The sequence below is a fragment of the Spermophilus citellus genome (genome assembly GCF_964194105.1).
Source record: "Spermophilus citellus genome assembly, chromosome: 7".
In the NCBI taxonomy this organism is placed as follows: domain Eukaryota; kingdom Metazoa; phylum Chordata; class Mammalia; order Rodentia; family Sciuridae; genus Spermophilus; species Spermophilus citellus.
Genome location: NC_138188.1, coordinates 92,854,213 through 92,882,082, shown reverse-complemented (window position 1 = coordinate 92,882,082; position 27,870 = coordinate 92,854,213). Strand labels below are relative to the sequence as shown.

The 27,870-nt window shown below is 34.7% G+C and overlaps 1 protein-coding gene across 14 annotated transcripts in view; it reads right to left on the bottom strand.

The window, feature by feature from the left end:
- Positions 1 to 27,870, bottom strand: part of BBX (BBX high mobility group box domain containing) — a 262,512-nt gene that overhangs the window by 122,171 nt on the left and 112,471 nt on the right. Inside the window, exon 4 of one of the 14 annotated variants that reach the window (XM_081301612.1) lies at positions 18,595 to 18,711. The exons of the other annotated variants lie outside the window; for them this stretch is intronic. The gene's annotated coding sequence lies outside the window, so the exon portion shown is untranslated. The remainder of the gene's footprint in view (positions 1 to 18,594; positions 18,712 to 27,870) is intronic. 14 annotated transcript variants of the gene reach the window in all.

The following is a 27,870-nucleotide window of genomic DNA, read 5'->3' as shown; positions in this document are numbered from 1 at the left end:
AAACTTACTATGTGTTATACTTCTTTCTATTTGTGTTGATTAATTATGAACTATTCAAATTGGTTTGATCCTATTAAAACAGATTTCTAAAGCATTATTTACCAGTACTGCCCTCATTATTCAGGTATCATGTTAAATTACAGGAAATGAGTGAATTGCTACTCCTCTGTGCTTGGCTACCACAGTACAACACATATAAAGATTCACACTCTAAAACCCAGAGGGAAATATAATTTTGCAAACTTATGGCCTCTGGTCAGCAGAGCAATGCAAACCTGATGAGTCATTTCTAAAACATGAAGCTCCATTATAAAGCCTGAGAAGAGCAAAAAGATTTTACTTGTTCCATTAATGACAGATTATCTGGATTGTAAATCCTCATTTTTTTTTCATAATAAGAACTTCATTATCACTTAGCATGAAAGTTGAAACTTGAATGTTTCCCTTATCCACATATGCAGCATGCCTTAAGGACCTGTAAAGAACTGAAGAGGTCTTTTAAAAGCTGGTACAGCAAGACCTAGTAATTCAGTAGAATCACAAATGAACTCTTCTAAATATTACATAAATAGTGACTTTAGTGGTTTCTGACTGAAAACTGCCCTCTTTCTGCTCCTTCTTCCAACAGTGTTACTGTGAGGCACAGAAAGTCCTAATGCCTTCATGATTTGGCTCCATTGCCAGTTTCTAGCCAATCAACATTGTCATTTGCCTTGGAAACTACTTCACCCTTGCTTTTGGCATGTCTACAACCATGTACACTCCTTGGCCTTTTTTTTTTTTTTTTTTTTTTTTTTTTTAGAAATCTTGGACTTGGGCTGGGGTGTACGTTAGTAGTAGAGCACTTACTTGCCTAGCACATGTGAAGTACTGGGTTCAATTCTCAGAACTGAAAATAAATAAATATTCATCAATAGCTAATAAAAATATTTTTAAAAAATACAAAAAGAGAGAGAGAGAGAGAGAGAGAGAGAGAGAGAGAGAGAGAGAGAGAGATGGTTTGTAGTTCCAACTTGGAAGTAGCTCTAGTTGAAACAGGGAAGCCAGATGTGTTCATTTATGCCACCCTGTGCTCTGCAAACAGCTTTTTCAGAACTTCCTAAGAACCAAATAGCCCCATATTACACATAGGTATGGTGTGGCTTCTTCAATTCTCTGTCATCCAAAAAAAGGACTCCTTAGTCAGTGGCTGACTACCTTCTGGCCACATTAATTTTTAAGCGCTAAGCAGGAAGCGTCTGAAATCTTGAATTGTTTCTGCTCTACACCTGTTCTTCCTGGACTCTCTGATCCCTGGGTCTTAGACTGCACTTTCTTCTGAAGCTGTTAATTGCTACAAGACTTTCTGCTTTAAAATGCCAGTTCTGATTCTTCCCAGGTTGTCATAGGCTGAGCCAATTAGATGGGTGAGAAGTAATACAATAAATTAATGCTCACTTAAAAACAAAGTTTGGGGGAAGAAAAAATTTTACTGACTATTCAGAGAGACATTATTGAAATTATAGTATCAAGGTGAGAGAGATTTTATAGAGATCCCACAAGAAAAATTCAGAGGAAAGGAAAGCCTGGACTGTAACTAATATTTCCTGGTTTTCATTTGTTTGCTCATTCCCCCCCCCCTTTTTTTTTAATTAAGAAACAATGTTAAGGCAAATAACCAAGCAGCCTAACAGAAGCCTGCTGTCTCTGGGTACTTTCCAACGCTGCTGGCCATCCATCATGCCTTTCTAGAAGAGGCTACATTTTATTCATCTTTGTATGGCCAGTGCTATTAGTGTACCTGGCCACTACTGTAAATGTTATATTAAGTAAATGTCTCTGCAGTTGGATAACCATTCAGCTTTCACATTCAGAGCAGCATGTCCTGGACAAAGCTAAAAAAAAGATGGAACCCGAGTCCATGAAACTCTATGACTTGAATTTGGAGTAATACACATCAAAATTACTGTTATGTAAGTTCCATATACAAACTTATGTAGTGTTTGTTTCACTTTACAAATAAGATATAAGCTGTGTTAAGCATAAATGTAATAAATTATCTATATTAATAACTTTACAACTTGCTATCTAACATTTAGTAAGAAAATTTGATGGCAATGATACCACCTTAAGGAACTACATTAATCTATAGACTTTTTTAAAAAAATAAAGTCAAATATGGTTTTGAAAGAAATCCCAGATCACCCGTTTAGCTCCGTTTTGTCTATTCCTAGTTCTTTATGTGATACGGTGTAAGGATTAACGGCATAAACATTTTCTTTCTTTCTTTTTTTTAATTAAAAAACCTGTATCCACAGATTACTGGGTTATTTGAGCACTGTTACCTTGAGTGAGTAAACTAACCTCTCTGTGTCTTGGTTTCTTCAACTGTAAGAAGGGGAATAAAAAGTGTCTATAAACCAATTTTTGCACACATACACATTACTTAGAACAGTGGTCTGCATATAGTAATGTCTACAAAGGTTTGCTATTATTACCATTATAATTAATAAATAAACATTCAAATAAACATGAAATATATGACACCTAATAATTACTAACCATTAACTTCATGTAACCAAAACTGTGACAAATTCATTCAACATTATTTAAGTTTATTATAACCAGATGCTGTACCAGGTTGACTTTTGCAGCTTTGAATCCTTTATTTTTGTCAGTAAATATTACAAGTAAAGAAATACCCCTGCATATCAAAAATCTGTGGGTAAAGAAAAGATAGGGGGTTAAGGTGCTAAGTAAAAACAGTGGAGACTGGTTAAAATGAAACAATTTGTTGTAACCAAAATTTTTATGAAAATACATTTTTGGCTGGGTTCACTGACACATGCCTATAATCCCATCAGCTATGGAGGCTAAGTCAGAATGATCACAAGTTCAAAGCCAATCTTATCAAAAAGCAAGACAATAAGCAACTCAGTGAGATCCTATCTCTAAATAAAATATAAAACAGGGCTGGGGATGTGGCTCAGTGGTTGAGTGCCCCTGAATTCAATCCCAGGTACGACGACGACGACGACGACGAAGAGGGAGGGAGGGAGGGAGGGAGGAAGGAAGGAAGGAAGGAAAGAAAAGACATGACATTATTGATAAGACATTATTGACAAGTCATGACCAATGGAAAAAAAGGCAGACTGCATAGGATATGATTTTTTTCAAAATGCATAACAGATGTGCTTACAGACAACGAGAAAAGTCATGGAACAATGACTGTTACATTGTGTTCAATATTACCTGATAATTAGGGGTTTTTCTTCTTCTTGGTACTTTTATTTTCTAATTTTTCTTTAACAATTAAAAAATCAAAACAGGAAACATCTGGGTAGACTACCTTCCATAAATGATAAGTTCTTTTAAATATTAACAGGCTAAACAGAGTAACAAAATCATTCATAAACTTGTACACACTATTAAGAATAAGATCATTAGCTTGTTAATAACTAACTACCTGGAAAATAACTGAAATACTAAGAAATTTTTCATAGGATCAGGCCAGAATCTTGGAATCTTAACTTTAAAACAGGAACTTTGGAACAATATGGAAAATATATCTGTATCTTTGCAACAAGCACAATGTCCTACACCTATGAGAAGCAAAGAGATTTTCTAATTAATAGTTATTTCGACCACTTTTTTTCTATATGTTCCATGTGTTTTATAAACTTAAAAACTTTTAAATGGTTACCAAAGATACAAGTTACCAATGTCAATGGTAACCCGTCAAGAATGTAGAAATGTTCCCTATAATAAGTGGACAATACAACAAAATAACTGATGAAAACCTGAGTCCAGACATTCATGAACAACCAAACTTTCTGGGGGGAAAAACAAAAAACAAAACCTTGTTTCCATTGTGCTTTCTAGTCAAGAATGCTGCAGGCTGATTCTAAACACAATTAGAGGGTGCCATCTAGAGGATGTTTCAAAAAGTTCCTCCCTTCACCTACACTTAAACTTTGTTGAACTACTGTTTTAAAAAACGACTCTATATAACATTTCCTCACCAATTACTGATTTAAGCTGGCGGAAAAATACATTTAAAACACAACGGCATCCACCTCTGATTGGTAATATTGATTTTAAATTTGAAGTTGAACTATAAAAACCATAACAAAAGCATAAGGAAGGGCTGCATTATCTCCAAAGAGGTCCAGGACTTATAATGCCCTCTACACAAGTTCACAAGAAGATCCAATTAACAAAATGCTCTTATTCACTTTAGTCAATAATAAAAGATTAGCATCACATGAAGAAGGTAACGGTAGCTACTGCTGCCTCCTGCTACATAAAAACAATCCACTTGTTCAGAGTAAGCTACATCTGATATTTGGAAATCAGTAGTTTTAGGCAAAGCTATGAAAGGGCACCATGTCCCGAGTGTGCACAGCTGCAAAGGCCCTCTTCTCCCATGGGTGGCACGGCACAAGTCATGACCAATTAAGATGAGTCAATGAACATAATATAAATACATAACCAGTACAAAAAACCAAAAGCTAAGATACCCAACCAAATACTTGACTATTATTCTGCAATAATTCAGGTAAAAGTTTACATTTAGATTTAACTAGATGAAATCCATAGCTGCCTACCTATATTATCCTAGTTACAGACTTGTTATTGGAATGGGGGGAGTTGTCTTGAGAGCAGATTCTATAATTATTCATTAAAGCTTCTAATTTTCTAGTCTCAAACTTCCACACTGTAAAATAGAAATTATCAATTTATTTGAAGAGCACTCATTGATGAAAAGTTTTTACTTTGAAAAGAGTTATCTGTAGCCTGTCATAACTAGCTTCCTTAGGAAAACTATGCGTTTGGTCTGCTATTCCTCCTGTCATAACTAATTTATAGGGTAATTTCTGTTTAAGGAACTATTTCTCTAAAATAAAATCTTCATTTATAGAACTGATAGGGACTACAAATCCAGCTCTCAAGTATCATCTTGTTGCCCAATTTATAAGTGAAGAAAATGAGACCCACAGGAATTAAGGGTTAGCTCAAGTTCAGCAAACAAATTATTGGTAGGGTTAAGATACAGGTCCCTTTTAGTTTCTTTCTTTCTTAGGTATTGAGGATTGAACCCAGGGGCACTTAACCACTGAGCCACATCCTAGCACCCGCCCCCTTCTCTCTCTCTCTCTCTCTCTCTCTCTCTCTCTCATATATATATACACACACACATATATACACACACACACACATACATACATATATACATGTATATACATATACACACACAAGAATTATTTTTTTATATATAAAAATATATATATATTTTAAGAGATAAGGGTCTTGTGAGTTGCTTAGGGCCTTGCTAAGTTACTAAGGCTGCCTTTGAACTCACAATCCTCCTGCCTCAGCCTCCTGAGCTGTCAGTTTCATCTTTATAAGTTCCATTTGGGCACTGCTGCCTTGGTGTGTCTGAAAGGCAAATAAGGGTGTTGAAACCAAGATCCTCCTCGATTGTCAGAGAAAAAAGGTGGAAAGGGACAAAGCAGCTTCTTTGGAGCTACCTTGATCAGTGGTTTTGATGGGAGACTGAAGACCAGAAGGGAACAAACCTATCAGTTACTCAAGTGGCTGTGTTGATAAGAGGTCATGAGGAGCTATTTCTGTTTTCTAGCATCACGGTCCTGGAGCTTGCTGTAGCTGAGGCAGCCCTATAGACTCAACGGGTGCTTGAAAGGTGATGGCCAATAAACAGAACTTCACAGGCTCACCCTCAGTGTTTGAGAAGAAAAGTTCCGATCTCCCTCTAAACTGTCTTCTTTTTACCTGTTGTCATCCCTGAGAGTAAAACGGAGCCATACCACACATATTCTTTCAGTTCTGAACCAATTCTAATATCTAGGATCTGAAAATTTATCTGGGTCTTCTGATCAGATTTGGGGTAGCTGAAGCTTGTGTTTAATTTTTAAGTTATGGTTATAATGTCCTTTTTGTTTGGGGAGGGGGGTGTGTTGCAACGTTTTACTAATCACAGGACAATATTTTGACCCAGTGAATGTGTACGTAAGTGAAAGTCTGCAAACTTGAATGCATATACTAACTCCACGCAGGAGAATGCTTGGCTAAATCACCTACTTCTAAATCTCATCTGGCCCTGGAGAGAGCCCCTCCAGATCTAAATTATTCTAAGACTGCATTAAAACATTCTACAACAGGTCTCAGCTCTACAAAACTTATCAGGCCTTTCCCCAACACTACTTCCTTAGCACTGGCTTTAACAGAAGTCTTAGAAGTGTTGTGATAGGCCCAAATCTAAAAGGGGTTCTTTGTAGATCATATGTGAATTGCTTTTGAGAAAGTCTCTGTAGACATCTTACTTTGGCTCCTCCTCTATACAAACTGCTGTGCAAGCCTAAGAAAAGCAGCTTTGAAATGTCCAAGTACACAGATTCTGTACTGCTGCCATCAGCCTGCAGCCGCTGCCAGAGTAAAGGGGTGAGTCAAAGCAATCTGCCCATCCTGCTCCTCAATGTTGCCCCCTTACTTGGCAGCTATACACTGGGATTCATCATCCAGCTGCTTGTCCAGAAGCTCAGAGTCAGTTCTAGAACAAAGTTGCGGTCAAAAACTTTCAGAGTAATATACAAGTTAAAAAAAAAAAAAAAATCAGTAGAATGGAGATCTTTCTTACTTCAAATGTGAAAAACTAAAAGGGTACTGAGGCAATGACTTGGGAATTTTGGGCTGTACCTGTCAGAACATTCAGATATACCTTTCTGGATCAAATGCATTATAGACACTTAACTAAAAGGAACAACAACAACAAAAATTAACATAAAAAGTTTCTGATATTAGTCAACAGCCAGAGAATATCAAGGATATTTACATGTGAATTCCTCTTTTTCAGGCTTATCTGACACTTATTTTTCCAGCTTTTAAGAGATTAAAAGCTGGAAAAATACAGGCTCTATTCCCCCCCACCCCCCTTGAAAAGTAAGAGTATCACTAATGGTCTAAGCCAAATTACAGCATATGTAAATCTGAATGCCATTTTTTTCCCCAAAGGAGAGTGGGAAAAAAACAAACTTTACATTTGTGGTCACACCACTCTGTAAACAAAGACAATTCATACCTATCCATCAACATAAATGAAATACTTGAAGATTCTCACTAGAGACAGCTCCACTTTTATACAAGCTTTCTCCGAGACTTTTGCATGATAATAAACTTTCAAAGGTAGAAAAGATGCATGTTCAGACACTAAAATGTATTTCCACAAATAAGCTGCTTCATTAAAAAAAAATTCTACATGTTATGCTAATTTTCAAGACTTTATAGTAGAAAAATCTTATCCAGTATAGGAGAAATTTCTAAGAAAAAATTTGAAATACGTCTTATTAACAATCTGTTCTCTCTTAACAACAGCAATTTATTAAATAGGGAAGCTGGGGACTGGGGTTGTGGCTCAGCAGTAGAGTGCGCTCACCTCACATATGTGAGGTCCTGGGTTCAATCCTCAGCACCACATAAAAATAAATAAATTATTTTTTTAAGGTACTGTGTCCAACTACAACTAAAAAATACATACTAAAAGAAATTTTAAAAGGGAAGCTGATTATTATAAGAAAGACAAACTTTTAATCAGTATTCTTTTCATTCTCCAACAGCCTGAAATTTTTTAACTTTTGTCTGTTTTGAATTTTGTAAGGAAATGTATAATATGATTCCTGTGGGTTGTTTTTTTGGGGAGTGAAGTAGGTAGGTGAGTACTAAAGCAAAAATGCTGGAATTTTAAGAATGTAAAACAAAGCTTTATTAGGAACATTTTAAATGGCCATTTTGTCAGAAAATGGTTACACACAGAATAAGAAAACTTACTATCATACTCCAAGAAAAACGCTGCTATAATCAAATTTCACTGTCATTATATCTATACAATACATTATTTAAATACATATGTTTATATATAAACAAAATTAAGGTTTTTACTACTATGCAACTCCTCCTATGATTTCTAGTACTCAAAGAGTGTTTTCTCTAGTACTTGTTCTCTTTTCTTCCTCATCAATCTGCTAAAAGCTTATTCAATATGAAACTAGTACTTGTTGTCTTTTCTTCTTCATCAATCTGATTATTCAATATGAAACTTTTATCTTATTACCCTCATTTAACTTGATTAAGAACACTACCTTCTACCCATTTTGAACTCTCCTATGATTTGAATGTATTCCTCAAGGTTCAGACTTAATTCCCAGTGCAAGTGTGAGATGTGGGACCTTGAACAAGTGGTTAGGACATGGGAGCTCTGCCTTCATCATACTGTCAACACTGCAGGAGCCGGTTCCTTATCTCAAGAGTGGCTCAGTTGTAGAGGCCAGTTCCAGCCCGCTCTTGCTCTCTGTAGCCCACATGCATGCTCTTTCATCTCTCCATCTTCCACCATGGGATGATGCAACAAAAAGGCCCTTGCCAGATACCAGCACCTTGAAATTGAACTTCCCAGCCTCCAAATCTGTGAGAAATTTCTTTTCTTTAGAAATTACCTAATCTGTGGTATTATGTTACAGCAATACAAAATGGACCAACACTCCTACTTTACTCTTGATTCAAAATCACAGAATTATATAGTTAGAATAAACTTTAGAGATTACACAAGTTAATTCTTTAATTGGAAAAGAAATTCAGGTGAAAATTCAGAAATTTGCTCAAGACCCTAGAATTCGTTAAAGGTGAAAATCTGCTACTACTACAAACTGATTCACACAGTTAATTTTTCATTTTCTTTGATCATTGAGAAAGTCAAAGTATCATTTCTAAAGACAATTGAAGTTCAATACTTTGTTTTAAAAGCAAATCATTGATGCTTTTCACAAAGTGTTAAAGTTTTAGTTCATAAAAAGTCACATTAAAATGACCGCTATGTGGGGCTGAGGTTGTGGCTCAGTGGTAGGTAGTGTGCTTGCCTAGCATGTGTGAGGCACTGGGTTCAATCTTCAGCACCACCAAAAAAATAAAGAAAATAAAGAAAATTGTGCCAATAAATATTAGAAATAAATAAATAAATGTATTCAGCATCCACTGTCATGTCAGACATGGGGGGAGGGTGGCAAAATAATGAGAACTGAAAAGGAATTTAAATCTGTGAGAAAATTTATCATAATTTCCTAATACTCTCCTAGAAAGGTCTGATTAATTTGGCACACTGTACTCTAACTTACCCACATTAATCTTTCTATAGCTATCAGAGGTAAAGAATAACAAGATGTTGAAGATACAAGATCAACATGAAAAAGATTTTAGAAAACAGAACCTTAAAATTGACCTGCATTTCTAAGTATCATATTTATTATTTTAGTGCACTATTCTCATTGTAAATATTTAGTTCTGCTGGGAACTTAACACTCTTGTGTTCCTTAAATATTTATAGCACTGGTTTCTCAGGGACCCTGACAATTGGTTTGCAGTCCTATATGAATCTAATAAAATGTGTGAATACTTTTATACTGCTGCTTTCAATTTTACAGTTCCTAAAAGTCTTTTGGGACATCATTCTTAATATGCCCCTGGCCTTGTCCATTTCATTCTCTGAATTGATTTTCTTTGGTGAACTAAAACATTCATTGCTGTTCACCAAACAAAACACACACATAAAATTATAATTTTTTTCTCATCTAGCCAATAATATTGAGATGTATCCCTTGACAAGTCAATCTTGAGATGAAGATGCAATGCTTTCCTCTGAGGATGAAAGAATCACTCAAGGAATATTGAGCTTTGTCATTTTAGCTGTTATTAACAACCTCAATGGTGTATAGGCTCAAATCTCTTCAAATTTCAACACAAGAATACACTGCATATGGATTTCAAGACTTCAAGCCATAGACAGAAGCTCTTATTATAGCTACCAACATCTAATCTGAATGCTTATTTTGATTTCTTATACTACCCCAAATCAAATAACTACAGACACTCAGCTGAGTCAATGAACACATTTCAGACAGCTGCTTCTTGTTTATAAACCTAAGAACTTTTTTTTTTTGCCAAAGAGAATACAGGTTTTACAAAGAGAAATAAAAATTAAGAATAAAAAATTTTTTTCAAAAAATATGTTTAACAGAATGGCATCCATTTAACACATTTAAGGATAAAACAAATAATCCAAAACTAACATAGCTCTCAATTAACTACACTTTGAGGGAAACTGCTTTTTAGGAAGAAGTGACAAATTATGAAAAAAAAAACCTATCATCAATTAAGAAAATGAAACAAAACAAATAAAATAAGTCTCCCAAAATACGTTGTACAGGGAGTAGAAAAATGAAAATTGAAAAGTTGCCAGTGTTGGTCATGGGTACCTAATTCTTTACATCTCCAACTTCTTGTATGGAGTATACATTTTTTAAATTCCAAAATAAGTATCATTAAAGTAATGGTGCCAAGATCATAATCCCATTAAAAATAAGCATCAGTTTCTTATTGAGTCAAGTGTACTAAACACTTTTATATTGGCAATAGAGATATTAAATTTAAAAGTTTTCTACCTAACTTTCAATAAATAAGAGTAACCCAAACTCATATTATTATACATTCCCACTAATTCCATAATTGTTATTCTTGGAACTGACGGGACATTAATTTTCCTCCCTATCCACAGTTTCAGTTACCCTAGGTCAACCAGTGTCCAAAACTATTAAATGGAAAATTCCAGAAATAAGCAGCTCATAAATTTTTGCACATCATTCTGAGTAGTATGATGAAATGTCACACTTCCTTGCTCCATCCAGCCTGGTATGTGCCCTTTGTCCAATATATCCACATTGTACACACTACCTGCCCATTAGTCCCTTAGTAGCCATCTCAGTTATCAGATCAACTGTTTCAACAGTACAGTGCTTTTGTTCGAGCAACCCTTGTTTTACTCAATAATGATTCCAAAACCCAAGAACAGCAATGCTGGTGTTTTAGTCAGCTTTTCTTCTATTTGACCAAAATATCTGACAAGAACAACTTAGAGGAGAAAACGTTTATTTTGGGCTCACAGTTTTAAAGGTTTAGTCCATTGTAGTTCAACTCCATAGCCTGAGGTGAAACAGAACATCAGGGTCAAAGGGAATGGCAGAGGAGAGCAGCTAAAGATACAGCAACCAGGTAGGAGACAGTGGGCTCCACTCAACAGGAACAAAATATAAACCCCCAAAGACATGCCCTCAGTGACCTATCTCTTTCAACTCCACCCTACCTGCCTATTGTTACCAGCCAGTTAATCCATACCAGTGGAGTAATCCACCGATTAGGTCATTATTCTCATAATCTAATCATTTTACCTCTGAAAATTCTTGTATTTCCTCACACATAAGCTTCTGGGGGTCACTTCATATCTAGACCATAACTGTTGGCAATTTGGATGTACTTTGATATACCCAAAAAAGTCAAAAAGTGCTTTGAGTGATAATAAGGTGAAAGTTCTCAACCTAAAAATGGAGAGAAAAAACACTGTATCCTGAGGTTACCAGGATCTACAGTAAGAACAAATGTTCTACCATGAAATAGTGAAAAAATAAAGAAATTTATACTTTTCTTGCTGTTACCCCTCAAACTGCAAAGCTTAAAAATTAAACTTATAGGTATATATGTCTATGAAAAAGCAAAATATATATAAGGTTTGGTACTATCCTTAGTTTCAGCATCTGCTGGGGGTCTTCAAACATACCCCCCAAGAGTAATAAGAGGGGTACACTACTGCATACAAAATTACTAGTAGATGAAAAATAAAATCTTACTGTATGTTTTAAAACTGGTACAAAATATATTAACTCAAGTACTGTTAATTGTCATTTTCTCTGAATTAGAAAGCATTCTCTCAAGTGCTGTGATTAATAGTTAAATCTAATTAGGTAATACATAAAATCTGACTCAAACTCAAGTTCAAATATACTAATACAGTGCATGCATGTATATAAAAACAAATGACTATAATCCTAATTTGTACTCCTTTAACAATTCCCAAGAAAGTAACAGATGACAAATAAGGAATAAAAAATTCATCTTTCTCCATTTCCATACTTCATGAGTCACAGCAGGAGGAGAAACTTACCCATCAGATAGGCCTGACTATGAATTCTGACCACTACTAGTTGTCTAATTTGGGGGTCTCTGGTCATTGATCTGTCAACGTAGACAAGTGCCTACTTCACAGTATGTTAAGAATGGAAATATAATATAGAAAATGCCCTTCAGAGTACCTCACTCCTGATGCCCAAAATATTTACCTTGAAAAGAGGTTTGCTTGCTTTTTCAAATCCTTGAAAAAAAAACTTCACCCCACAAAGACAACTGTAATAACTTCAATCATCAATTAGATAATCTCCATTCCAAACTTAGCTCTATCAGGTTTATTTATTATTATTCCTTGAATCTTGTATTCCCTTAACTCAAAGTCTTCAATGTTCATTTAGTCTATTCATAGATTTCAATTTCTTCAATTGATATTCTACATCTTTTTGTTCCTTCTCACATCACCCACACATATACTCTCAAAATTTAGCTCCAAATTTCCTTTCCCTTTGTTATACCTGAAGACCTATATTTTTTCAAATGTAATTCCCAATAGCATAAGTCATAGACTGACCTTATGACCCTCTTCTATTACTGTATCAAATAATGTTAAATCTGTGGCAAAGCCTACTACTACTCCAGGCACATCCATATCATCATCAGTAACCTCTTAAATATAGTGAGTCTGAACCACGAAGATCCCACTGAAGATCACAGATATAAATTCTGTGAGTTAAACTTATCCACAGATCATTCTTTCCATAACTACATAACCTGTGAATGCAAGAGAGGGATGGAGGAGGTTTGGGTGTCCTTTAGTGATCTTTGAATTCCTCACATAGCTATAAAGGAAGAAAGAAGAAAGAATAGTCCCATTGGTGATTTCACCAACTTCCGTAAATATAAAGAATAAAATCCAGAACATCTGGATAAAAATTATCCTGGAAGCCATTTAAAAGCAAATAATTTAAACTTGGATGATTTAACCAAGGTCTCCTGCACAATTTCAAATTTTTGAAAGTAAAAGAAAAATACTAAAATCAACCCTTGATTAAACTCCGATAACTGCAGAAGAAAGGTTGCCTCCATGAGCTTTAATCCCCAGCAACAACTGGCTAAAATGGCTCCTTTCAATGAAAATCAGACCCTGCCTGTCCTGGCACTAAGATCTAGAAGTTCTCTTGACTTTGAGTTCCAGAGCACCAGCTTCCCTAGGTCCAGTGTGGTTCTTGGAAGGTGGTGGGTTATGAGCAATAAGAATGCAAACCCCGTCTGCTGGGCAACTGAATGCTTACAAACATTGCCAGATGCCTTATTATAACACATCTACCTACAAGTGCAGTAAAATGGTTAAGTAACAGCAAATAACTATAAATGGATGGACACTGCGGCCAACATCCCTCCAATCTCAAAACAGAGTAAAAACATTGTTAGCCTAAAGGCAATGATGCCATCATTCAAAGGTGACACAGCCAGCTAGCACAGGGCAAAGAGGTAAAGAGTCCTCTGAGTAAACACAAAGGAAACATATATATTTGGAATAAGTTTTGTGGCAGGAAACAGTTTGGCATACACAGAGAAGAAAACCCTGTTTAGTTATCTTTAATAACACTCTGATGTCTTGGTCAGCCTCCTCGACTGCTGTACCAATTCCTCAAAAGAAACAGCGACAGCAAGGTATGTCCACTCTACTTTCTTTTCTATTGCTTTTATACAAACCACTCCGTAATTTATTATTCAGAATAAATACAAACCTAGTTTGCTGCTTCTATTTCTTCAAAAGTACAGACCAATTTAACTTTTAACTGCTTTCTTATCCCTAATATGAATTCTCAGACAAAATCAATGTTTGTTCCAGCAACACCTAAATTTGAACGAAGTAGAACTTTTGTAACAAAATGCTTATTAAATAATACAGATTACTCTCTTTTGGTATAATTATTTGAATAATTATATAAGGATCAACTTTGAGCTTACTTTTACATTCATTACAAACTTAGCTGTATAACACATGTAAAATATGAATAAAAATTAAATGCAAAGTTCATAATGTATTCCTAATTATGCATTTTAAAAAATCTTTTACAAATTAAGCACATTCAGTACAGAACTTGTAACAAATGCTTTCTAGTTTCCTCAAAAAGCATGTTTTATATCCCATATTTATAAATTTTTCTACTGCATTTAGGGATTGTCCAACTTGTTTTATTAACACTATAGTTTATTTTTAATATTTGCTAAGACTTTAATCAGAGAATATATGGTTCTCTTTCAGAAGACATTAAGAATATTAAATGAGTGTTGTAAGTTTGGTGAAGCATTTTTAATCCTGACTAAATGAATAAAATACTAAGTGAATTAATACAATAAAAGAAACCTTTATTACTGATAATTTAAAATATTAATGTGAACATTTAGTAGGTCAAGCCTTTTACATCAATCAAAGACACAATATAAGAATGGTTAAACATTCTCCTATCAGTGAAGTTTCCATGTCAAAAAATTTCTCCCATGTTTCCCTTATAAGCATAAAAGGATGTTTCTCTTTCCTTGCATTCCTGAAGAACAAAAAATCATCTGTTCTTCTTGAGATAGGATGGCACTAACTGCTTCTTTAGAGAGCTGAACACTTGGCACAATGTTTTCTTAGAATTTCGTCAACTAAGCAGTTAGGAGGGCTGAATAATCACAGACAGTCTGGCTTCTTTTTCCTCATAGCTGTGGAGTCCCAGTGGATCCCAATGTTCCAGGGTATGGAGGCTAGAAGGGGTAGGTCAACAACTAAGCTTTTAGTAGAAGTACTTTAATGTTTTTTTTTTTAATCAAAGATTATTTAAAATTTTTTAAATTCCAAATTTGATTTTGAATCAAGTGAATGTTATTAAAACAAATCCTTCACTAATAAGAGCTTTCCATCTTTTTTATTTTTTTAGTTGTGAAAGTCTTCTGCCTTTTTCTCTTTTTAGCCATAAATTTGCCACACCCAGAGAATTTTCACAAAGCAGATCAATAACACTGTGATGAGATTAGATTATTTTGTGTCCCTTAAATGAGAAAGAACCTACCTGACCTTGGCTAATAATCAAATACACAGCTCTCTGGCCAGGACCCTCAGGAGTGATGGGGGCCCTGTTTATAATCTGCAAAGTTAAAAGGCTACTCTGCCCCTGTCCTTTGTAATCTGATCTCTAGCACCTTCTCCCTCCAATGCAGAGTTCAGAGGTGCTCACAAAATAATGCCTGTACAAGAAATTTAGAAAATAAGTCATGTGAGAATCTGAGGAGTCAAAAAACTTCTCCGAAGTGGTTGTAGTGCTAATCCGTCTTAGGTTAAAAAGGAGTCCCTGCAGGGACAAAGGGAAGACAGCTTGGTAGTGAAAGTGGGAAAGAGAAATTCAGGTCCTCACTTAACTTAGCAGAGGAACCAGAAAAGAACAGACCAGATGGACTGACCCACTGACTTCAAGGAAAGGCCGAACAGAAAAAAAATCAATGTTAACTCAAAGATTACAACTGGAGTATGAGAAAAGCTATGGGGCTAAGAGGTACAGCAAATAACAAAGCACCAAAAGGTGCCCTGATCTTAGCTTTAGGGATAGGGGAACAGAAGGAAAGGTGAGGGCAGAACTCAAGTTCTCCAACTGAACAAAGGCACTCATTATACTTTCTCAAAGAAAGATAAATGCATTCTTTCTCTAGAACCAATCAACTCTAAATAATAAAGAAAGGAAGAAAAGTTTAATGTGTGGGCTGCTTGCTAGGGTTATCAGAGACAATAATAGGCAGGTCACTGTGACTATAATCATGCGCCTAAAGCCAGTGATGTAAATAAATTCGAGTTCTGGTTATAGTACCCAGAAAAATAGTAAGAATTTTTTTTTTCATTTCAATTAGATGATAGAATACAAAATGTTGGGAGTCAAAACAAAATCTTACAGATCACAGGTCTACCACTGTCACTTTAAAAAAAAAAGGCAGAATGAAACTGAAGAAGAAATTATTTACTTATGGAATTAACAAAGCCATTTACTAGCAGAACTATTTTTCAATTGTCCTGATTTTTGCCCAGTGCCATTAGGGAAATTATTGTCGCTGAACAGAAGAAAGGCATTTCGGTGTTTGCTGCATTTACCTCTGTTTACATTCAACAAACATTTATTAAATATTTAAATACTAGGCAAGAGGCTAGATTCTAAGTATCCTCCCTGGAAAACCTTAGAAAATGAGCATAGTGAAGAGTGACAATAAACAAAATAGTGAGATCAGTCAACTAAAATTATGGGCCAACAAGTATGAGGCTAGGAGGAACTTTTGATATAAAATTAGAATGAAGTATACAAGTATAATCTCATACCAAAAGAATTGTTGGCTTAAGAAAAAAAAAAGTGGGTGAAGAACAGAAAAGGGGCAAGAATAGCAAACACAGCTTAAGTCATATACTCAAGTTTTTAGAACTTTTGCAATGCAGAACAAAACATAGGTGGATCAAATCACTGCAGCTTGTTAACAGTTCTCTGTGGGTCATTCCCTGTCTATCTCAGTTGAAATTTTAAGGGGAAAAAGTAAATCTATAAAAGATGTACGTATTTCTCTGCCCCAACTGCCTTTGGAAGTCAGGAACAGCTGATAATTTTAATTTATCATAAGAGAACATTATATAATCATGATATGGTTTCTGAAGGAAAAAAGTAGCAAACATGTCCAACTCTTTTATTAGCTAGATTTGAAAACAGGTGAGAATGACAACTGAAAAATGGAGAGAAATAAGAGCAGCTGCTGCACAGAATAAAAGTATCTTTAAAAAAACGAGGCTCATCAGGGTTATTGTTAAGATGGTACCATAGGCAACTTTAAAAATCATTCCTATTTTTAAATTCTGCATGGGTACAATAATATTCACAGAAAAAGATGTAGTACATGTATAAAATAGAAATACAGCAATTTTCAAGAAATACAGGAAAAGAGGGAACACTTACATTGTAAAAGGGAGTATAAACTTTAACAAGTTCTATGGAAATGCATTTGGCATTATCTTGTGGAGTGTTAAGTTGAGCATACCCTTTGACTTAGCAATTCTGCTCTGAATGTATATCCTACAGAAATAATAGAGAGGACATATATAGGACTCCTAAAGAATTTTCTTTCTACCACTGTATTTCTAGTAACATACACACATACACAAACACACACCCACACACATGCAAACAGTCTAAATAGTCATTAAAGGGAAATATAGTGTGGAATTTTCATACAATACTACAATCATAAATAAATTACAAGTATAAGCAGGGAAAACTCTTACAAACATGTTGAGTAGAAGAAAACAGGTACTACAAAAGAAGATAGTATTATCTATAAAAAATTCTAAAACAAGCAAAATTTAACATAGGGAGTAAATGTGGAAAACTATAAAGAAAAATGTGGAATTTATTTAAAAATTCAACATTCAGGAGTAATGATGTGATAAAGTGAGGTGTTGGAATCTGGTCTTGGCACTTAGGGAGCTACAGATACTAGTAATGTTCTATTCCCTAAACTAGTGGTAGATACTCAGTTCCTCAAAGTTATTCTTTGTACCTTATTTAATATTCTTTATTCATTTAGCATTTTCTAAATACTATGGGATTACTTCTTTGTTTAAACAACTATCAGAAATAATCCTTCATTTAAAAAACTATTTTAAAGATATTTCTAAGTACCTAGTATGTACTCATCTCTTCTTTAGTTCACACAGCTCTTTTATTCTTAGTTTACATAGGAAAACTGAGACTCCTGTTGTTAAGTAGATTGCCCACCCCATGTTACACAGCTAGTAGTACTGGGATCCAATCCACTGGGAACTCTGATAACCCAGCTTTGAAAACATGATGCATCTACCAGGTAGGACTGCTAAAATGACTGAAGAAATAAATTTCCAACATGAAAATGAAACAGACTTATTATACTGCTGTTTACGATTTTAATTCATTTTAGCATTTAAAATGATCAGTTTGTATTAATTTTATGTTGTAGTACTTTGTTACTGCTTCACAATCATAATTTACCCTTACATTCTCTAAATTTTAAAACTAGCAACAGATACCAATTACATTTATGGAAAGTGACAACTTCACTGTATTTCTTCTCAAAACTTAAATTTCTCTAAGACTGCAAACTTAAGGAAAGTTAGGTATTGGCAGGCTAAAACTTAGCAGTCTCGTTTCACTACAGTCCCCAATCTCACAGGCAAGCAAACAGGCTTGCCAAAAGAAATTATTCATTTCCACCCTCTCTCTCCTCATCTCTCAACCATACTTCAAAACCTAATTTTAAACTCATGTAGGAAACCTGATTAACACCACCTGGCTTTCTCTACTCCATTAACCCTGGGCTCTTTCAGCAGACATACAATACAACTCATTTATATAATTATTTGTCATCTTTTAGATTTTTCATTGTTGTTTTTATTTGTATATGTATTTTCCCTGTAAGAACAACTGAAAATAATTTACAAGTTTGTTAGTTCTGCACTGTGCCCTCACTCATTCTTCCCTCCAGGTACCACCAACTTTGCTCTATGAACAGCAGTTACTGTATAAATGCTGATGGACTTACTACAGTGGAACAATTCGCCTCTGGTATTTCTCAATATCCCAGTGAATCCTCCACATCTACAACATGCTGGAGATGATACCAGGTACTGCTAGAGGCTTGGGGTCTTCCTGAGGGTGCCTGGGACAAGAAAAAACACAGAGAGAGACCAGAGACAGTCAGGAGAAAGACAGAGAGAGGTAACATGGAAACATCCAGAGGACAGAAGTAAAGAGCTGGGAGAAACTCGAGAGTCAGGACTTATAATATTAGGGAGATTAAGCAGCCAAAGGAACTCAGAGACAGAGAAGTAGTCGGCAATCTTAACTCAGGTTTTGATTTTGAAACCACATTTTGGTATCAGTTACTCATGTAATAGGTACCCTCATGTACCTATTTGAAATGATGTAATTTACCATTTCAAAGTGATTGCTAAGGTTTCTTTTGAACTTTTATCTATTAAAATTAATCTTTACCAGATTTCACCTCTGAACATTATCTGTATTAACACATATAATCCTCAAAACAACCCAGTTGTAAACAAGGTTTACACCCCCACTACCCCCCAGCCCCCCCTTTTAGGAAATGGAAGTCAGGGAGATTATATGACCTGCCCAAGGTCACAAGCAAATAAATGATAATGGGGGCCCCAAATCTTCAGATTCCAAAATGTTTCCTGATATCCTATGGTGTCTCTATTAATAATGGTTATTATATAAACCTGAATTTTTTATAAAATAAAAGTCAAACTTTTATTCAGGATGAAATTTTTCTATCTTATGGGACAATGAAAATCCACTATTCAGGTTACTCACCAAGAATATTTTACTCTATTTTAATTAATTAATTTACTTAATTACTTATTGTGTGGTGCTGGGGATTGAATCCAGGGACTTGTGCATGCTAGCCAAGTGCTCTATCGCTGGGTTAACATTCCCAGCCCCTCCCTAATAGTATTTTTAAAATATATCAGATAAACTAAATCAGAATAAAAATATATCAGAATGACAGAAAATTTAGAACAGAAAGGAATTGAACAGTCACTAGGCAAATTTTTTTAATACATTTTTTGTTGTTGTTGATGTACATTGTTTTTTATTTATTTATATGAGGTACTGAGGATTGAACCAGTGCCTCACACATGCTAGGCAAGTGCTCTGCCACTGAGCCACAACCCCAGCCCCACTAGCAAAACTTTAACCTTTGAAAAGAAAGCTACAGTTAGTTCATTTGCTTTTACAATTTCATAATTTCAAAGTCTTATAATAATTGGGCACATTTTAGCTGATCTGAAAAATGAAAAGATGTTCTGCATTGCAATAAATTCTTAGTGTCAATGATCGTGGAATGTGATGGACATTATTATCCAAAGTACATGTATGAAGATACAAATTGGTGTGCATATATTTTGTATTCAACCAGAGATATGAAAAATTGCGCTCTATATGTGTAATAAGAATTGTAATGCATTCCACTGTCATATATAAATTTTAAAAAATTAGTTTAAAAAAAAGTCAATTAACAGAGTAAAGGACTGGTCTCAAAGTTATTTCTCATGTCTCACCTAACGTTTACCCTGCAATCCCATTTCAAGGTACTCTATAAAGTAGAATGATTTAATGCATCACTCTTCTAAGCATTAGTATTTTCTCTTGAGGGATACTTATACTCCTCTAAATAATCATGTACTTTTAGAAGCAATCAGTGTAATTGTCAGGAAAGCTCCTTTGATACAAAAGTGCAGAACATGTTATTGGATTTCACAGCAAGATAAGACAATAAGAATACAAAGAAATTTCTGTTCAATCGTGCATCAATATATTTTCCATCATGTTCAGCAATTTTTAAACCAGAAATTTTCAAATAAGGCCTAAAGTACAGTACTGCTCTGCCCTCTAGTGACAGGCTAGGCTTTGCTAACTACATTTTTGTTTTTATTTCACTTTTGGGCAATAGTTAAGATTATTTTAAAAACTACAGGATGGCTGCTTTTTCATCTGTTGAGTAGTGAAAAGGGAGTCCTGGTCAACTTTTAAGACACGATTTATGGTTTGAACACAATGCAAGAAAGATGTAAAGGACAACTGTTCCTTTTTATTGGGATGGCCCACCTAAGTATTATAAATTTTAAAAAATATTAAAATATAATCTCTCCAGGGCTGGGACTGTGGCTCAGTGGTAGAGCACTTGCGTGGCAAGTGTGAGCACTGGGTTCGATCCTCAGCACAATATATAAATAATCTGTCCATCACCAGCTAAAAAAATTTTTTTTAAACAAAAATAATCTTTTTTTTTTTTTTTTTTTGGTATGAGGGAATGAATCCAGGGTACTTTACCACTGACTGAGCCACATCCCCAGATCTTTTATTTTTTATTTTATTAGAGGGTCATGGTTGCTTAGGGCCTCACTAAGCTGCTGAGGTGGGCCTCAGACTTGGGATCCTCGCTAGTCACTGGGATGATATGCATGTCTCAGCACAACCAGGTCCATCCTTACATTTTTATGCACTTTTTTGGAAAGGCAAAACATTCCATTTAGTTTCTGTTAAGAACTCTACAAATTTTATAGCTTTATAAATCCCATATTGGTCAATTCCATTAATTTGGAGTATGACTTATCAAAATGAGTGTTATAGTGAATACCACATATTGGTGAACAATTATCTACTAATAGAAATAGAGTAAAAAAAATTGTTAAATACAAAACTGTAATGTAATTTACCCTTAATTGTTCAAAAGGAACTTCAGGATTTTACTGAGGGTCAATATCATCATTATGAAATCCGTTATTGCTTTACCAACATGCATGGAAACATGAATCAAGGATGCCAGTTAAGACAGTTGTTATACTGTGAATCACTCTAGTACTTTGACAGAAGGGAACTTCTTTGTCATAGTAAAATGTCCCTCCCTGCTATCCCTCTCTTGTAAGGAATGGATGCATTTTCTAGAACAGCATATTTCTACTCTCATTTACTCAGTGTACCACTTCTGTCTACACACTTATGTTAAATATAAGCAATGTATTTGTACAAATGGATATAAAAAGGTATATCTGAAGATAATTTATAGGCAGTATGATGTGTGGTTAAGAGAACAAACCCTGTAACCAGACTGCCAAGAGTTTGAATTCCAGGTCTGCCACTTATTAGCAGTATAACCTTAGGCAGATTGTTTAACCTCTCTGTGTCTTGGTTACCTCAGCTTAAAACAATGGGAATAACAAGAGGCACCTACAAATAGTAATGTTTTATCCCTTGGTAGGTGTCTGGGTTATACTGGTATAATGCATTTATTAAAATTAAAAGATGTGCCTTTAAGAATTGTACACTTTTGCTAAATGTAAATTTCACACCAAGGGATAAATACATATGCTGAAGAATTTAGGAGGCGGTATAGTTGTGCCTATAACTCATTTTAAACTTCATCAAAACTTCAGTTAAACTGATAAGACATAGAGGGATATATTATCATAGATATGTCATAAAATAAATGTGGTAAAACCTTAATGGCCAAATCTAGGCAGATCATATGAGTAACCTAACAAAATGTCGAGGGAGCATACACTTACTTCTCTCATCAGGTCCATGCAAAGATTAAATATATGTAACAGTGTCAAATATAAAGACTGCCTGACTTACTAAATGGCATTCAGCAATATGCTGATTTAAAGAAATGAAAGGCAGGGCTGGAGTTGAAGCTCAATGGAAGAGCACTTGGGTGGCATGTGTGGGGCACTGGGTTTGATTCTCAGCACCATATATAAATAAATAAAATATACAATATAAATAAATTAAAATAAATAAAGGTCCTTTAACAAATTTATACATTTGTTGATGAGCATTTTATATATATATATACACATATATATATAGTCATATATATAATGTCACATATAATATATATACACACACGCATATATATGTATGTGTGTGTGTGTATATATATACACTCATTATATATATAAAAGAAAGAAATGAAAGGCAGTAATCTATTCTTCCCAAGTTGTCAGAAAAGGGAAAGAAGTAACCAGATACTGAGTTTTCACCCTGAGGTGAATGTTTCAGCTCAAATTTGAAATACATTATCAAACTGCATGGGCCATGTAAAAAATATAGTCTTTGAAAGTCAGAACTGAATCTGAATCCAAATTCTTTTAATTAGACATTTTATGTAATGTTCTGAGCTTCAGTTATCTCCTATTTTATAATAGGAATATTGGGTACCTACACCTAAGGTCATTATGAAGATTAGGAGGAAAAAAATACACTCACAGACATATGTAGAAACTAGCACATAAAATGCAAAAAACAGTGGCAGTTTTCATCATTTTATTTATCATTTCTACCTAAGGATGAGTCCTGCATACCTGAGACCACTTTCTGCAGATGGAAACAAAACTGGCTACATATCTGGTTCTTAGTCTAGAAATTGCATATGCAGGTAGCCCAAATACTCCGTAGAGTTTTCTAAATGATCATCATTTAAAAGCAGGCTTTCCATAAAGTATCACTAAACTTGGTGTAAAAGAAGAGTTAGCAGTTACAGGGAACTCATTATTCATTCCTCTGAATGCCAATTATAATAAATATAAGTCCTGTGGGTGAGGAATTTAGGAAACATGCTTGCTGATGACATTTTAAAGAAGTAACTTCAGTGCATTTGAGGAAATGATATCAGCACCTGGGTAAACTGTGATTTGAAACAGTCTAAGGTAGCATACTTCAAGAAAAAAATAGTAAAACTATATTTATAGAAAATTAGTTCTGCACTCCCAGGAAGTGGATCTGTAAATCATGATATATTACTCCCTGAAGACAGTAACTCGACATACAGTTCCAACTAAAGGCAGACTTAAGAACTTGGCACTGAGAAGGGGCATCTTGAAAACATTTCACAACAGGGCATCTGCCTTGACCACTCTATGAAAACTACTTTTTCCAAAGCTTTATTTACCTGTGGATAGCTAACCCAAAGCCTCTGTTTTTGGCATTCAGATTTTCTCAACCTTACTTATGGTGAAACTCTTCCCTATCTTCCACAGCACCAAAGGTGGGCTTTTCCCACCACAGATCTGATTATTTTTCTTTCTTTCAAATACTCCTTAACAAATAGGCAAGTGTTGTCAAAAGTTCTATTCTTATCTGCTTTCACAAATTTTCAAAGTCTAAACTTTCCCTCAAGTGGTCTCCATCTTAAGCCAAATTCAACTCAAATTTAAAATCTGATCACATGAATATGATCTCTGCATATCAACTCCAGCCAACCCCAAACTTCACCCCCACCCCACCCCTAGCAAATCAGCTTCTGCCATAATCTCTTTATGTCTGCTAGGTGTAGCAACAGTCTTCTGAACACAACTAAATAAAAGATATACCTTTGGTTTTTCAACAACTTTCACTGAGTCCTTCCCTCTTGCTATCCCTCTACACCAACACCCAAAATAAGTTCAGTCTTTTGCCAAGTTCCATACATTAACAGTTTTTAAATTGGCTTAGGTGACAGACACCTGCAATTCGTATTTGAGAAACAACAGTAAAAGCTAAATTCACAATGAAAAAATACATACAAACACAGAATAAAGAGCAATAGGCATTAGTATTTTAGAAAATCTTGAAGAAAAATCACTGAAGAAATCCTTATTAAATTTTAAGTATCCATTCATTACAACCCTGCACATCAGAAAATAACTTATTTGATTTTGTGAGTTGAATTCCTTCATCTAATGTAGATTAAGATACATCCACAGCATAATCTTCATAGTAGTCCCATTTACAGCTGTCAACGCCCTATCAGAACAACAAATTTCTTCTTACCTAGGATAATGCTAAAACCCTGTATACTATCTTTCCAATACCTACCACTTTCCCACCCATTTGTATCATCTGCTCAAAGATTTTCAGTGGTTCATCTGCCTTTCAGGGTAGGGATGAGATAAACTAACCAGGACAAAGGTTTCTTATATCTGCCTTTCTTCAGTTTTTCATTTTAACTTTACCTGTCTCCAAAGGAGACAGATCAAAGGAGCCTTTTTCACCTGTCCAGACTTTTTCTATATTTCGTTCTGTAATAGTCTTCCTTGATATATCTAAGTAGGACTTTGGAAATTCCTCAGTATCCCGACCCAACCAGTGCTGGGGATAAAACCCAGGGTCTTAAAGCATTACCTTAAAACAAGCACTTAAGCCCCACCTGCTCTTCCTCAGAACTCAATACTGAACAGCTCAGTTAGGTTTAGTCTTAGGTTCTTCTGACTACATAGCTTAATATTCTAAATGATCACCCTATAGCCTAAAAGGGAAAAAAAGTAATCCATTTAAATCTGTCTTTCATTAAGAAATTACTTTAAGTTTCTGAAAGCCTATCCTTATCAATTTCTAGGAAGCAACAGTGAGCATTATGCAGTTCACAATCCAGAGGCAAATAAGAACATTTACAAGCAATAGGAAGTAAAAGTTTAAAACCTTAAAATCTTTTCAGAGGTAACTCTAAACTCCAATGTATAAAATATTCTATTACGTATGGAAGATATGTCATGAGCTTTGTAATATTTTGAACAACCAATAAAAAATAAAATAAAATATTCTATTACAATGAAAATAATCAAAAAATTTGATCTTGATAAGTAAAAATTCACAAAAAAAGGTGGGACTGGGACATCTTTACTATCTATAAGATATAATATTCTTATTAGAAAGATCTATTTTCTCTACAACTATCATTAACAGAAACAACAATCAAACCTGAAAATTTCATCATTCAAATGCTTACTTTAGCAAATGAAGTGAAAGATCATCTGTATGCTTCCATCCTTCAAACAAATAGCCTGAAAAAAATACTGCTATAGAAAGTTGCTATTTATGGGGAATGACAGTGACTGCTGATTTCAAAACTCTTCTTTATCGATTCTTTTATATATATACACCTATTTGGTTCCTCTAACAATGCTGAAAACCTAGTTGGTATTCACAAACTATAATGAGAAAATGGGTAGTTTCAGGTGCATGTCCATCTGAGCGGTGCTAGATCTATGTACTACTCTGCACATACACCTCATGTGCATGTATCTGCACATATTTTGAAGGTTTTACTTTCTCTTATTTGGCAATTCTTCATAGTAATTAATGTAACACAATTTATTAGGACAATGCTCACCATATAAGTGGTAGCTAAGCTCTATTCAAGAAACCAACTGCCCTATATCCGGCTGGATCTCAAGAAACCTGTGGAGTTTAAGTGCCTGTGGTAATGTTCAGTGTCTCAAAACACCACCTAACGTTAAATACGCTGCCATGAGGAGACACTTGATAACAAATGTCCTTACAGTAAATGTTAAGGAACAGTGAAATAATCATGTAAGCCATCTGTTTTATAAGAATAACATTACAGTCCTAGCAGAGGTAAAACAACTAAAAATTAAACTAAACTAAGGTTACAGAAATCAATGCAAAGGTAAAACACAATATTCCTATTGAATATCTTCACAAATCAATTTAAATACACAGAAAGCATAAAAATATTCCCCCAGAATAAATTACCAAAAAGTGGACTTCAGTCAGTTATTTGGTACATATTAACTGAGTCCAGGTACCATCCTACATATTTTAAAGCCCAGTGTGAACCAATTTGCCTATTTTAAATCTCACAACTTTCCATGCGCTCAACTAACAGGTTCACTAATCAAGTTAGAGAAGCACTTGTTAGAAGGCTAACAAGTCTTAATAAACACCTGTGATTAAGTGTATACAACAAATGAGCCAATAGGCACCCAGAACTGTTTTGCTATTCATTTTAAGTTCTCAGGCCCACTAAAATTTATTGATTATGGGAGTAACCACAAACTAAAAGACCTTTAATTTTAGAGAACATTCTTCTTAAACTCAGTCTGGGAAAAAATAATTACCTGCATTAAACCAGTGGATGCTTATTAACACTAAGTTCAATGGAAAGTGGGATTAATGAAATAAAAATTCTTATAATACTAAGTCACCTAATGCTTACTGAGCAACCTCCATGTGCCAGACACTGTAAGTTTGGGGAATATACAAAATAAACTTTCTAGTGTAAATTTAAGTCCCTTAGCATTTGGAACCAGTCCTATGAAAGAACTACAACTATACACTTCTATGTATATACACTGATTTGTGAATATACAGCATAACCAGTATACCAGTACATAAATCATAATGCATGAAAATACTTAGAAACATTAAAAACAATTCCCCTTAAAGTTTGGATCAGAAATGTCCCCCAAAAGCCCACAGGTTAAAGGCTTGGTTCTCCAGATAGACTAGTGGGAAGTGGTAGAAGCCTTAATAGGTGGGTAGGTGGGGTCTTAAAAAGGAGAGAGGTCTCTAGATCATTGGGGAGTATGCCCTCATTACGGTCTCTTATTTCTTTCTTTCACTTCCCAGTCATGAGGTAAGCAGTTTTCCTCTATCATGTGGCACTACCACCATTCAGTACCCCACTAGATGCCTGAGAGCAATGATTCATCTTAATCATGGACCAGAACTTTTAGAAGGTTACAACGAAAATAAATCTCTTCTCTGTAAGTTGATTATCTCAGGTACTGGTTACAGAGACAGAAAGCAAGTTAGCACAGCTCCTATATCGTCCATGTATTTTCCTAGGAAAGCACACTTTAATGTAATAGAGTTAAGAGGGACTATAGAATTCAATGCAAATACACTTAAATTTATCAAACACCTTTCAAAGTACCAGTAAGTACATGGAGAGAAGGCATGCCTAAATATATTTATACTGTCCTTCACTAGTAAATTTCACAATCTAGTAGATTGATCCCATTGTTGAGAAGAAATATACTGCCAAAATTCATTAGGTATGTTTTAAAATTTTAATCATTTCAGAAATAACTTTCAGGGAAACTAAAATCAAAGTGTTCTAAAAGAGTTAAACTATCTTAACCAATTAAACAGACATCTACAAAATTAGATCACTGCTCAATAGCTTATCCTGTAATCAGAAAACAGAGGTGAACTGTTAAATTTTACAAATTAATTTAAAATTATTTGTACACAGAAGTGTTTAAGGGTTGAGCACTTGCCTAACATACTTGAGGCCCTGGTTTTAATCACTAACCCTGTCTACCACCCACCCCCCAAATGGTTTAAGTCTCAAAGGTTTGTTTCCTTTTGATTTTATATACATTTTGTTTTGGACAGATATCAAATAATCAGAAATTGAAATTAATCCAGTTAACACAGAGCACACAAAACACAATCAACTAAAGATCAAGCAAATAAAGTTAATCTTGAGCCTATGTCAACTCCCACTATT